The sequence below is a fragment of the Myotis myotis genome, unplaced genomic scaffold (assembly GCF_014108235.1).
Source record: "Myotis myotis isolate mMyoMyo1 unplaced genomic scaffold, mMyoMyo1.p scaffold_m19_p_6, whole genome shotgun sequence".
Taxonomy (NCBI): domain Eukaryota; kingdom Metazoa; phylum Chordata; class Mammalia; order Chiroptera; family Vespertilionidae; genus Myotis; species Myotis myotis.
Genome location: NW_023416368.1, coordinates 28,868,834 through 28,883,672, shown reverse-complemented (window position 1 = coordinate 28,883,672; position 14,839 = coordinate 28,868,834). Strand labels below are relative to the sequence as shown.

The window sequence follows — 14,839 nt, the reverse complement described above, 5'->3', positions numbered from 1 at the left end:
TATATATATAGTATCTAGATAAATATTTTTGGCAAATCCAAGAATTTCTCCAGAGTATATACCTAGTTATGAATCTAAAGAGTAATGATAAAAGCACACCTCTGTATCCAACACCCATGTTATAAAACAGGATTATTTCTAGCCCTTCAGAAGCCCCTCTGTTCCTCCCAGATTCCATCCCCAATTCCAGGTAAACACTATCTAAATTTTATGGTAATTATTTTCTTGCTTTTCTTTATAGTTACAAACCCATTAATGTATTTTTCTTAAAATATGCTTTTATTGATTTTAGAGAGAGCGCAAGGGAGAGAGAGAGACAAACATCGATGTGAGAAACATCAATCGGGACAACAATCAACCAACCGAGAGCCACACTGGCCAGGGCTACATTTATATATTTCTATGTATTTATTTTTTTAGCCTATTTTTGAATGTTATATAAATGGAATCATAGTATATGAATTCTTTTGTGACTGCTTCTTTCACTCAACATTGTTTTGTGAACCAAACATGTGGATGTAGGCAGCTATAGTTTGTTTATTTCCATTGCTGTGTTGTATGATTCTACCACAGTTCAATTACCCATTTTTTCTATTGACTCATTGGTGAAACCATCTGAACCTGATACTTGCTTTGTAGAAGTTTAAGCTGATTCAAATTCTTTGACAGTTATAGAATTTTTTTTTATTTTTTTATTTTTTTGGTGTTAATCTTCATTCGAGAATTTTTTCCCATTGCTTTTTAGGGAAAGTGGAAGAGAGAGGGAAAGACAGAGAGAAACATCAATGTGAGAGAAACACATTGATTGGTTGCCTCCTGCACGAACCCTGACCAAGGCCCGGGCCAGGGAGGAGCCTGCAACCCAACCAAGGTATGTGCTCTTGACGGAATCGAACCTGGGACCCTCTGGTCCACAGGCCAATGCTCTCTATCCACTGAGCCAAACCAGCTAGGGTGGATTTTTTTTTTTTTAATTAAAGACATTATTTTTCTTAGAGCAGTTTTAGGTTCAAGTTATAGGATTCTCAGGCTCTTTATTTCTTTTTTAGCCAGTTTTGGTAAATTGCATTTTTCTAGAAATCTATTAATTTCATTTTTCATATTTATTGGCATAAAGTTATTATATTATTTATCTAGTTAATCTATGTAGCCCATTTAGCTATTTAGATATGGTTCCCTTATCATTCTTAATATTATTGTACATTCTCTTTTTTGTTCTTGGTTACTCTTGCTAGAAGTCAGTCTATTTCACTAGTAGTTTCAAATAGCTAACTTCTAGCTTTGTTGATCTCCTCTAATGAATATTCTTCTACTTTACTAATTTCTGCTTTTTAGTAATCCCTATAATTTTTCTTTAGGTTTATTCTGTTTTTCCAAAATCTAGCTCACTATTTTGAGCCTTAGTTATTTCCTAAATCTATAGCAGTAATTACTACTGCTATAGATTTCCTTCAAAATACTCCTTTATCGGCATCCCACAATTTTGGTACATTATTCTCATTGCCATTTCTAAGTATTTTTTAATTTTTACATGATTTTCTCTTTGACCCAAAAGTTAAGTGCATTCCTAAAAATTCCAAAGATATGTTTCCCCCCTTAATTATCTTTTTTGTAACTGATTTCTAACTTAATTGCATTTAAAGATTTGTGGGGCTAACTTTATGGTCTCACATGTGGTCATTTTTTAAATAAATGTTCCATGTATGCTTAAAAATGTTTATAATCCAATTTTTTGAATAATTTTCTACTCTTCTATTAGGCTAACCTACTAATTGTGTTGTTTAAAATATTCTATATATTTCATGACTTTTTAAAAAATATATATATTTTTATTGATTTCAGACAGGAAGGGATAGGGAGAGAGAGATAGAAACATCAATGATGAGGATCCTGCACACTCCACACTGGCGATGGAGCCCACAACCCAGGCATATGCCCCAACCGGGAATCGAACAGTGTTCTCCTGGTTTGTAGGTTGGTGCTCAACCACTGAGCCATGCAGGCCGGGCTTTCATGACTTTTCTTTTAAAAAAAAATATTTTTATTGATTTCAGAGAGGAAGGGAGAGAGAGAGAGAGAGAGATAGAAACATAAATAACGAGAGAATCATTGATTGGCTGCTTCCTGCAAGCCCTCCTCCCACCCTAGATTTTTTTTTAATCCAATTTAACAATCCAGCTTTTAATTAGAGAAATAAGTACATTTAGAACAATTACTAATATGTTTTGTTTGTTTGTTTTTTAAATATATTTTATTGATTTTTTACAGAGAAGAAGGGAGAGGAATAGAGAGTTAGAAACATCGATGAGAGAGAAACATCATTGATCAGCTGCCTCCTGCACACCTCCTACTGGGGATGTGCCCGCAACCCAGGTACATGTGCTTGACTAGAATCAAACCTGGAACCTTTCAGTCCGCAGGCCGACGCTCCATCCACTGAGCCAAACCGGCTAGGGCTAATATGTTTTGTTTTGTTTGGCTTTCTATTGTTCTGTTTTTTGGTTTCTTTTCCCTTTTATATTTTTCTGACCTTATTTTGGATTGATTGAGCTATTTTTGTCTATTTTTTCTTTTCCATTTCCTTCCCTCTACGCATTTGGGATCTGAGAAAAAGAGAAGTCAAGAATGACTCCAATGTTTTTGGCCTACACAACAGGAAAAATGGAATTGCCATTCACTAAGTTCACATTTGGGCATTTTAAGTATGATGACTTTTAATTTTTTCATTTTCAATTTTTAAATATATCTTTATTGATTTAGAGAGAGATAGAAATATAATGATGAGAATCATTGATCGGCTGCCTCCTGCATGCCCCCTACTGGGGATTGAGCCCACGACCTGGGCATGTGCCCTTGACAGGGATTGAACCTGGGACCCTTCAGTCCGAAAGCCTACTCTCTGTCCACTGAGCCAAACCAGCTACGGCAGTCTGATGACTTTTAGACAATCAAGTAGAGATGTCAAATAGGCAGCTGAACATGCAAATCTGAAGTTCATGGGAGAGATCTGAATCAGATATAAAAATTTGTAAGTTTATTAGTATCTAAATTATACTTAAAACAGACTAGATAAGATTTTGAAGGTTGTGGATTAAGTTAGAGACCCAGGGATCAAATCTTGGAACATTCCAGTATTAAGAGGTAAGAGGTTGAGAAGCAATCAGGAAAGGAGGAGCCTGAGGACAGGGTAGTGACATGGAAGCCAAAACCAGGAGAACATGGTGTCATTCTTGAAATAAAGAAATGTTTCAAGGAGAAGTGTTTCTGGTTACAGTTTATATTGGGGTCATTCTAACTCCTTACTTTTTTGCTAGTTCATTTGGGAATTTTTAAAAATATATATATTTTATTGATTTTTTTACAGAGAGGAAGGGAGAGGGATAGAGGGTTAGAAACATCGATCAGCTGCCTCCTGCATGTCCCCTACTGGGGATGTGCCCACAACCAAGGTACATGCCCTTGGCCGGAATCGAACCTGGGACCCTTGAGTCCGCAGGCCGACGCTTTATCCACTGAGCCAAACTGGTTAGGGCTCATTTGGGAATTTTAAAATTAAAAATTACATTTAACCTACCACTTTAATTGTTTTAGTTAGGAGATTGTTCAGAAATTTGAATACATACAATGACAAAAATGGAAATTCTGATGGCCCTTTTTAATGTTATAAAGAAGGATCCTAACACGATAGTCTAAGTATCTACTTACTAAAAGAAATACATCTCCAAAGTATCATTTAAATTTAGATTTGCATATTTACTTATTTCAATAGCATCTACATATTGTTGGAAAATCTTCATTTAGATTTACTTATTTAAATAGTCAACAAATACTCAACATGGACGATGTTGTATCAGATAAGGTTTCTGACTTCATGGAATTTATATTATAGTGAAGGAGAAAAGTAATAAGCAAAAAATAAGATACTGGCAAGTACTCTAAAGAAAATAAAATAGCCCTGGCCGGTTTGGCTTAGTGGAGAGTGTCGGTCTGTGGACCAAAGGGTCCTGGGTTCAATTCTGATCAAGGGCACATACCTAGGTTGCAGGCTCCTCTCTGGCTCAGACCCTGGTCAAGGCTCGTGCAGGAGGCAACCAATCAATGTATTTCTCCCACAAGGATGTTTCTCTCTGTTTTTCCCTCTCTCTTCTACTCTAAAAATCAATGGAAAATATCCTTGGGTGAGGATTAACAAAAGAAGAAAACAAAACAGGGTGATATGATAGGAAATGGGGGAAGACATTACTTAAGATGGATGTTCAGGGAAGGTCTCTCTGGGGAGGTGACCTTTAAGTTGAGACCTGAGTGACAAGAAACCAGACAAATCTGCCTGCAGTAAAAGCATGGTACACATGGACTGGGAACCCCTTCCATAAGGAAAAGTTTTTTGAGGTCAGTACTGGCTTCAAACTTAGCCCTTAGCTTGCTCTGTCCAGGCCATGTGAGCCTGAGCTATTTCTTTCCTGGCACTAACCCATAGGCTTCAGTTTTCTGTCAGCAAAACAGGACCAAAAGCCTAGATTCTAGGGTACTGCTAGAGTTAATTGATGCTTGTAACATTCTTTAAGATCTTTAATTAAAAGACTCAGGGCTGTACAGAGGGTTATTAGAGCCTTCCAAACCCATTGAAAATCTCTCCATCAGTAACCTAGGCCCTCTCCTGTCTAGTCTGTAACTGTTGGACAATGGTTCTCAAACTTTTGTGGGCATTAGAATCAGAAGTTGTTATAATATGAATTCTTAGGCTCTTTGAGATTCTGGGTTCTTAGCTTCTTAGTTCTGTGTTCTTCAGCCCCCTTATCCACTGCCTCATGTTTTCCAGCATGTAGATTTTTGTATTTGCAAATGGGCCTTGTGCATATATACTATGGTCAGAGACATCTTTGGTCATTTTTCCCAAGAGCAATCCAGAGCACAGATTGAAGGAGGCAGGAATGTGCCTGTATCTACTTCTCAAATGTTGACAGATGCTAGGAGGGTTTGGGGAAAACTTTTGAATAAAAGGATGGAGGAATTGCTGACTGGTGCAAAATAGGAGAAGGTGAGTACAAGGAAAGTAATCCTGGTTTGAGGGCCAGTTCACTGCTCCTTACCTCTCTTCTTGGTGCTGAATCCCTCCTATAGGGACTGTCTAGGGTTTGAACAAATATTTGATTGATTGACTGATTCATTCATTCATTCATTCATTCATTAAATACATATTTAATATCTATTATATGCAAGGCGGTGTTTTATGTGGAGGAATTCAGTTTCAAGTGAGACAAAATCTCTGATTTCCTGGAGTTTCCATTCTAATAGGGGGATGCAGAAAATAAATAAATATAACAATATATACACAAAATAACTTCAGACAGTGATATAATAATAATAATATCTGAAATAATAAAAGGGTAATATGCTAATTAGACCAGATGTCCTTCCGGACAAAGCTGGGGCTGGAGGGAAGCCCAGGTCCCAGGTGCCGAGGGAAGCTGGTGCCAGCAGCCGGGGGAAGGAAGGCCTACTCTTGCACGAATTTTCATGCATCGGTCCTCTAGTCATGTAATAATATCGGCTAATGTGATAAAGGGGGAGGATTTGGTGAGTAACTACTTTAGATTGGGGGTTAGTGAGGGCTTTTCTGAAAAGATAATACGTAAGCGAAGTCCTGAATGACAAAAAGAAGTCAGTCATAGGAATAGGGAAGAGGGAATGGAGTGGAAGCAGTTTTGGCAAAGGGAACATCAGTTCAAAGGCTCTCAGGCAGGAAGGATTTTACAATGTTTGAGAAACAGAGAGGAGGCCCATGCAGCTAGAGTGGAGGAGAGAAGGAGAGAATATTGCAAGATGAGGTTGGAGAGGATGCGGATTAGGGTTGTAGGCTACCATAATGAATACCTTGGAAGAGACAGTGTGGGTGAGGCCTTGTCCCCTGGGGTTAGAACAGTAGAGGCCAACCCAGAATAGTCAAAACAATTTTGAAAGTAAAGAACTAGCTTGGAGTACTCAGTTTCTTATTTACTAAACTATAGTAATCAAGACAGTGTGGTAATGTCATAAGGAAAGGCCTATAGAATTGACAGTCCAGAAACAAACCTTCATACTTTTGGTATATATATTGAGAGAGAGAGAGAGAGAGAGAGAGAGAGAGAGAGAGAGAGAGAGAGAGAGATTTCAGAATTTCAGAGAGGAAGGGAGAGGGAGAGAGAGATAGAAACATCAGTGATGAAAGGGAATCATTGATCAGCTGCCTCCTACATGCCCCCAACTGGAGATCGAGCCAGCAAGCCGGGCATGTGCCCTTGACTGGAATCGAACCCAGGACCCTTCAGCCTGCAGGCCGACGCTCTATCCACTGAGCCAAACCAGCTTCGGAGGTCAATGAAATTTTGATTAGAGTGTCAAGACAATTCAAGAATAGTCTTTTCAATAAATGGTGTTGGGAAAACTGGATATTTATATGCAAAAGAATGAAGCTGGACCCCTACCTCATATCATATGCAAAAATTAACTCAAATTGGATAAAAAACATAAATGTAAGGGCTAAACCACTTATTGGAAGAAAACATAGGTATAGGTCTTCATGACCTTGGATTTGACAATGGTTTCTTATATGATACCAAAAGCACAAGCAACAAAAATAAAAAAATAAATTGGACATTGTCAAAACTTCTGTGCTCTAAATGATACTATCTAGAAAGTGAAAAGACAACCTACAAAATGGGAGAAAATATTTGCAGTCATATATCTGATAAGGATCTTATATCTAGAATATATAAGGAACACTTACCACTCAATAAAAAGACAACCCAATTTAAAAATGGATATTAAATAAATATTGATCTGAATATATATAGACAATGAACACATGAAGAGATGCTCAACATCATTAGCCATCAGGGATTGCAAATCAAACCACAATGAGATACCATTCACACCCACTAGGATGGCTATAAATAATAAGTATTGGTGAGGATGTAGAGAATTTGGAACCACCATACATCATTGATGGGAATGTAAAATGGTGCAGCAGTGCTGGAAAACAGTTTGTGTTCCTCCAAAAGTTAAACAAAGAACTACCATATGGTTCAGTAATTCCACTTCTAGGTACATGCCCCCAAGAAATTGAAAGCAGGGACTCAAACAGATACTTGTATACCAATGTTCATAGAGGCATTGTTCACAATAGTCAAAAGGTGGAAGCAATCCAAATGACCCAATAACTCAAACTGATGAATAAAAAAATGTATTATATCCATACAGTGAAATATTTCTCAGCCACAAAATGGAATGAAACACTGATTCATGCTACCACATGTATGAACCTTGAATATATCATTCCAAGCAAAAGAAGCTAGTCACAAAGGACCACATGTTATATAATTCCACTTATATGAAATACTCAGAATAGGCAAATCTATAAAGACAGAAAGTAGACTAGTGGTTGCCTAGGTTTGGGGACCTGGGGGATTGAGAGAAAATAGCTAAGGGGTAGAGGATCTTTTTAGGAGTGATAAAAATGTTCTAAAATAGATGTGATAGTTATATAACTCTGTAAACCAACACAAACATAACAAAAGCCACTGAACTGTACTTTGAATTGTGCAGTATGTGAATTATATTTCATTAAAGCTGTTAATTTTTTTTTTTAAAGGTATGGGGCAGAGCCTGTTATCTACTTAGCAGGGCACAGCAAAGAGGTTGAAAATCTCTAGGGCCTTCAAGACCAAAGGAATTACCACTGCTGGGCAAGAACTGGGTAATTTTCTAATACCAACTCCAGGAACCAACCAGCTAAGTGAGCCCAAGGGAAGAACCATGGCCTTGGGAGATTTATCCGGGTTGTTTTCAGAACCTGTGTTTGTTCACCTCCCATGAATATATCCATGTCCAAAGGGGATACTGTATAGTGATACAGTTGTTCCCTCTCTTGGTCCTCTGTTCTTTCCAATGATAATGCATTAATTTCAGAGCTTAGCTCCAATATGGACATATTTCCTGTTTATTAATAACCATAGGCTCACAGAGCTGGAAGATCACCTCATCTCTAAGATGCAGAAAGTAGGGTCCAAAGGAGAGTTACCTGCTCAATCACACAGCCAGTAAATGTCATAGAGGAGACTGAAATCATTCCTGAAAATTCCCCATGCTAGTGACCATATCCCCAGTGAATCAGTAATAGCCTAAGAAGGCCAGGGCTCAAGTCAGGGGGAGGGGATGGATGGTAGGAGGCAAAGGAAGAGCGTAGGTGGAGATGGAGGTAGAAGGGGAGGTATGTGGGAAAGTACATACATTTTTTCTCTTTTTAAAAAAATATATTTTATTGATTTTTTACAGAGAGGAAGGGAGAGAGATAGAGAGTTAGAAACATCAATGAGAGAGAAACATCGACCAGCTGCCTCCTGCACACCCCCTACTGGGGATGTGCCCGAAACCAAGGTACATACCCTTGACCGGAATCGAACCTGGGACCCTTCAGTCCACAGGCCGATGCTCTATCCACTGAGCCAAACCGGTTAGGGCCATTTTTTCTCTTTAAGCTTGATTTCTTTCCATGTTGGCCTTTTCTAGTTAACCATGTGGTTTGTGGCCTAGAAGAATTGTTGGTTCTTAAAGGTTATTAAAGCGTTTAGGTCATTTTAAGAAATGGGCCAGAGCAGGAGGAAGGGAATATGAGTATTGCTGTTTTGGGGGATGGCCCTGGCTCCTCTGCTGGAGTGTGGAGTGGACCTGCTGTGGCCTCTGACAGCTTGTCCTTACCATATAACTTCATGTTTTCCTCCTCCTCCTCCTCCTTCTTCTAACACAAAACCACATCTTGATTTTACTTAGTAATACTGAGCAAGTTTTCACTCAAACAAGTGTGGAACCTGATAAATTATCTTACAATAGCTACCTTAAATGTACTAAAAATAAATAACTTAAAAACAACCATTTGAATGTGTGCCACTTGAGCGCCCCCATCTGCCTGACACCGAAGCCCACAGAAATGGAGGTGAAGATGGGAGTGACCTACCCTACATCAGCAAGTCTTCCTCCTGGAAATCACTGCTCTTGCTTAGGGCCCCACATTAACTGGTCTCCTGGGAGAAGGAGCAAGCAGCACCATAATCCATTTTAAGGGTCCTTATTCTGGGATGGTTCCATGGTCCTTAAACAGCAGTTGGCAAATTCCACAAACAAGGGCTCCTGCATGCAGGCTCTCATGAGCTTGCCCTTGTCATCTCCCTGATCAAGGCTGACCATCAGCTGTCTAAGGTGTGGGTTGAGCAGCAAGCTTAATGCTGCAGACTCCCCTAAATTCTTTAAATTGTGCAAAGAAACTGTCCTCTTCCTCGTCACTATTGAGACAATCAGCTACAGAATCATCATCATAATCTTTCTTTTCCTTGGGCTTTATAGTTTTTTGCAGTAAAAGCTGGTATTTTTTCCTCAGCAAGACGAGTTTCGGCATGCACTGCTCTCTGTGCTACTGGAAACAGGTCACGGAGCAGTAGAGCACTCGGCAGGCCAGGCGGTGCAGCGGTATTTGGGCTTCTCCAAGCAGTTCACACAGAGGAGGATGCTACCACTGAGCAGGCCATGGTCTCCCACTCCTGCTGCGCACTCTAACTTCACGGTTTCTAAATGAACTTCTTCACGGTTGGGAAGTTCCCTTACTCTCACCTGCCCTTTCCAAGTCTTTCTCTTAAAAATATAAATTTTAAAAAATATAATTTTTAAAAAATTTGATTGCAGAGAAGGGAGAGGGAGAGTGAGCTAGAAACATCAATGATGAAAGAGAACCATTGATGGGCTGCCTCCTGCACACCCCCCACTGGGGATCGAGCCCTCAACCTGGTGCCTGGACTGGGAATCAAACCATGACCTTCTGGTTCATAGGTTGATGCTCAACCACTGAATCACACCGGCCGGGCAGTTCTGAAACTTTTTTGGTCTCAGAACCTCTATACACTCTTAAAAATTATTAAAGACCCAAAGAGCTTTTATTTAAGAATCAAAGAGCTCTTGTTTATGTATCTGGGCTTTATCGATATTTACTGTATCATGAATTTAAAAAAAATCTGCAAGTTCATTTCATAAATGTCAGCATAAGTAACATTTTTATGAAAAAATATTTTCCAAAGCAAAAACATTAATAAGAAGAGTGGAATTTTTAATGCCTGGCTTAATAAAAGACAGACGGATTCCCATATCTGCTTCAGTATTTAGTCAACTGTAATATAGTGTTTTAGTTTAAGAATACAAAGAAATCTGAACTCATACAGATTCATAGTTGGAAAAGGGAGGAAAATTTTAATGGCTTTTTCAGATAATTTTGGTTATTCCCCTTTAATATCACACCAAAATTAAACAACTATTAGTATCTAGAATATATAAAGAACACTTTATTCTGTTATATTAAAATCTGTTGGTCTATCTTTGGATGATTCTTTTACTCATGCATGCTTTTTTAAAATCATGCATTAGTCATTTGGGAAATCTTGGTTCAATGAGTTATGCAGATCTTGCAAATATTGACATATTATCTATAATAATAAAAGCATAATATGCTAATTAGACTGGACATCCTTCCAGACGACCTTCCAGAGGAAGCCGAGGCTGTGAGGGAAGCCCAGGGTCCTGGGTGCCAGAGGGAAGCTAGTACCAGCAGCCAGGCGAAGGAAGGCCTACTCTTGCATGAATTTCATGCATCCAGCCTCTAGTATAATATAAAGAACCACATTTGTCAATAACATCACCTATCTTATCAAGAAAATCTTTACATTTTGGGAAACTGTCAACCAGTGGCAATGAATACAATTTTACAAATCCTCATTTTTGCCCCAACACTTGAATTTTATAATTGGAAACAAATACTATTTTCCTTCAAGTGGCAGGCTCCAGAAAATGTCTGCCAATACACATATGTGACTTACCAAAATTCATGTTAGTCATGCTTTCAAGTAAAAATGGTGTTTCATGAAAAAGTGGTTAGTTCAGCTTGAAACTAGAATAGTTTCACAAGTGGTTTTCTGAGACAATCACTCAATGTATTCGAGACAATCAATGTACCTGAAAACAGCCAAGGTACAGCAGAAGTGTTCTATGTACACTTCCCATTTCTTCACACTGAATCTTTTTTAGAAGGGTGCAGAGCTTTAATCCTATCTAATAAAGAGGGAATATGCTAATTGACCTTCACACCATCACAAAGATGGCGGCACCCACAGCTAATAAAGAGGGAATATGCTAATCAACTGCCACACCCTCAAAGATGGCGGCACCCACAGCCACAAGATGGCTGGCAGGGGAGGGCAGCTGTGAGTGATCAGGCCAGCAGGGGAGGGTAGTTAGGGGTGACCAGGCCAGCAGGGGAGGGCAGTTGGGGGTCACTGGGCTGGCAGGGGAGGGCAGTGGGGGCGACTGGGCTGGCAGGGAGCAGTTAGGCGTCAATCGGGTTGTCAGGGAGTGGTTAGGATGGGGTGGGCAAACTTTTTGACTCGAGGGCCACAATGGGTTCTTAAACTGGACCAGAGGGCTGGAACAAAAGCATGGATGGAGTGTTTGTGTGAACTAATATAAATTCAAAGTAAACATCATTACATTAAAGCGTACGGTCTTTTTTTTTTTAGTTTTATTCATTTCAAGCGGGCCGTAGTTTGCCCACGGCTGGGTTAGGGGGTGATCGGGCTGGCAGGCAGAAGTGGTTAGGGGTAATCAGGCAGGCAGGCAAGCAGTTGGGAGCCAGCAGTCCCGTATTGTGAGAGGGATGTCTGACTGCCGGTTTAGGTGGGAAAAGTAATACCTTAGAATGATAATAAAAACAATTTTGATTTCATGGACTCCCTAAAAAAGCCTTGTAGCTTCCAGAAGCCTACAGACCATACTTTGAGAACTCTGGCAATATACATGTGTGTGTATGTATGTATATGTTGAAATATATGTAAAATATTTTCCCCTTAAGTTCACATTTCTGTACATTAAATATAATCCCTAGATTTGATCTGCCAGAGTTTAAGAGGGCCCCTCTGGGCAATAAGTTTCACCTAGAGACCTGATCACAATTTTCTTATAGTTTTTATGATCTTGTCCAGACTCATGTCTCAACTAGACTCTCTATGTGTTCTTTTGGGGCCATAGCAGACACCATGCCACTTCCTTGGGGAAGAACATCTGGGAAATGGCACTGTTACCTGCCCTGCAGGTGAACGCCATGCTGCGTCTCCTGATTTATGGGTCTGCCTTGATGAGCAAGAGGTGTGGTAAACTAAATTGAGTCCAAACACTCCACATGAGTCTCCAAGATCAGCCTTCAGAGTGACTCAGTTCTCACTTATAAGCCAAAATTGCTTCCTGAGTTGGAATCCTGGGCTTGCTCTCTCCTCACATTGGTAAGCAATGATGCATTTTAATTCTAATAGGAAACATCAGAGGGTAATAGATGGAATCATGTAGGTCACCTCAGAGATTTTCCTGATCCTAATGACCAGCCCTCTAGTTATTCCTTTATTAAAAATGGGAGTGTGAAGACTATGTGACTCTTTAGGGGTCCTGATTCACTACATGCCAGATCACCAGGACCTGGAAAAAAAGCTGATTTTTGTTGTGGGGGTTATTGTTTAACTGTTCTCTCGTCAAACCATGAGATTCCAAACTTTTGCCAGTCCTGAAACCTTCTAAAGTCTGTGATAGAATGCCATGGTACCAGTCAAGGAGTACTATGACATTCTGTCACAGACCTTAGAAGGTGGGTGTGTTCTAAGTGGCAGGGTACAAGAGGACATATGAAGCAGGGTGTTTGGAGTGGTTAGTCTTAGGTTTCCCAAGTGTGGGACAGGAGGTGGGAACTTCATTGTGATGTACGTGGTAAGCTTCTGGGTTTCTCCAAAGGGTCTACTGATCTCAGATTCTTAAAACTTTATTCTTATCAAAGAGCATATATAGCTATGGACTAGGTCTTCTGGGCTAAACTCTTATACACCTCCTGGTACTTATTCTTCAATGTGATTCTTGGCTTTCCCTTTTAATTAGTACTGAGAGGTGGAGGGAAGCTTACAGAATTGCTGCTAATACTCATATTTTCATTATGCATCTTTCTGTGGAGGCAATACCATATATTTATATATTCGCCAAGGATTCACCTGAGCGAACAGTGACTTAACATGACCTTTCTTCAGAGAGATGCTTCCTTCTGTTACAACTTGACATGTTAAAAAAATGTTTCCCCCAATTACAGTAGAGATGTACCTATGTTCCTGTTTAGTATGTTTCTCTTGAGGGTTTCTGGCTGACTTACTATGTAATGTTCTATATCAGCTAAGTTCTTCTCATTGCCATCTGAAACCAACACATAGGGCGAACCCATCATCTTCAACTGAAAAATAGTTGTTCCTGCTTAATTTCCCTAGCACTCTCAATAAATATCCCATTTGATCAATCTCCTGATTTTACACCTGTAGTGATTTTTTCTTACAAACTTTATTTTTTTCCCCTGATTACCAGAGTAATATACACATTGCTTATAGAAAAACTGAAAACAAATATGTAAAATAAATAAAAATCACCCATTGTACTACCATCCATAGAGAATCTCTGTCCGGTGTATGTCATTTTGATGTATTAGAATATTCTATTCATTTTAGTGTGTACTGGGAATATCATATGCCTCTTATTTTATAATTTTATTTCATTTAAAATTTTTAAACTCTTAATATGTGAACATTTTTAATGACTATAGACTCAAATTGCAAACCATAATTAAGTTAAGCATTTTCCTGTTAGGTATTTAGGTTGTAATATTTTTTTCCTATGTAATATTTTGTGCCCATGTCTGATTAACTTTTTCTAAAAAATTCAGTAAGTTTATAGACATGTTCACTAAAAGACGATGCATCTATGAATATTACTTTGAAATTAGTTGAAAATCCATGAATGAAAGTTATAGAAATATTATTGATTAGAAAAATATACTTTTCCTATTTCAAGGAAAGAAACTAATTGTTTCTCTATTGATGATTAACTCTTTTTTTTTGTTAATCCTCACCTGAGGATATTTGGGTATTTTTCCCACTGCTTTTCAGAGAGAGTGCAAGTGTGGGGGGAGAGAGAATGAGAGAGAGAGAGAGACATCAACATGAAAGAGATACATCAACTGGTTGCATCCCTCACACAACTGGGGTTGGGGAGTGAACCTGCAAAGCAGGTACAGGCTCTTGACTGGGAATCCGATCCATGACCTTTTGGTCCTTGGGCCGACACCACTGAGAAACACTGGCCAGGGCTCAATGAATAACTTAAAAAAAATCTTTATTGTTGAAAGTATTACAGATGTTCCCTTCTCCCTCCATTTCTTCTAGCCCACTTCACCCCCTGCCCCCACCATTTGATGATTAACTCGTAAAGATAAATTTCTAGAAGTCCAGAGGAATAGAAATTTTAAAAAATAAACGTTTATAAGAAAGATTTGTCTGTCCGGCATGACTCAATGGTTGAGCATCGACTTGTGAAGCAGGAGGTCATGGTTTGATTCCCAGTCAGGGCACATACCTGGGTTGTGGCTCGATCCCCTGTGTGGGATGTGCAGGAGGCAGTTCATCAATGATTCTCTCTCATCATTGACATTTCTCTCTCTCTCCCTCTCCCTTCCTCCCTGAAATAAAACATATATATTAATGACTATAGACTCAAATTGCAAACCATAATTAAGTTAAGCATTTTCCTGTTAGGTATTTAGGTTGTAATATTTTTTTCCTATGCAATATTTTGTGCCCATGTCTGATTAACTTTTTCTAAAAAATTCAGCAATTTTATAGACACGTTCACTAAAAGATGATGCATCTATGAATATTACTTTGAAATTAGTTGAAAATTGTTCAATTCT

At 39.0% G+C, this 14,839-nt stretch overlaps 1 pseudogene; it reads right to left on the bottom strand.

The window, feature by feature from the left end:
• Window positions 1-8,483: 8,483 nt before the first annotated feature.
• Window positions 8,484-13,324, bottom strand: LOC118657888 (annotated as a pseudogene).
• Between the last annotated feature and the right edge of the window lie 1,515 nt (window positions 13,325-14,839).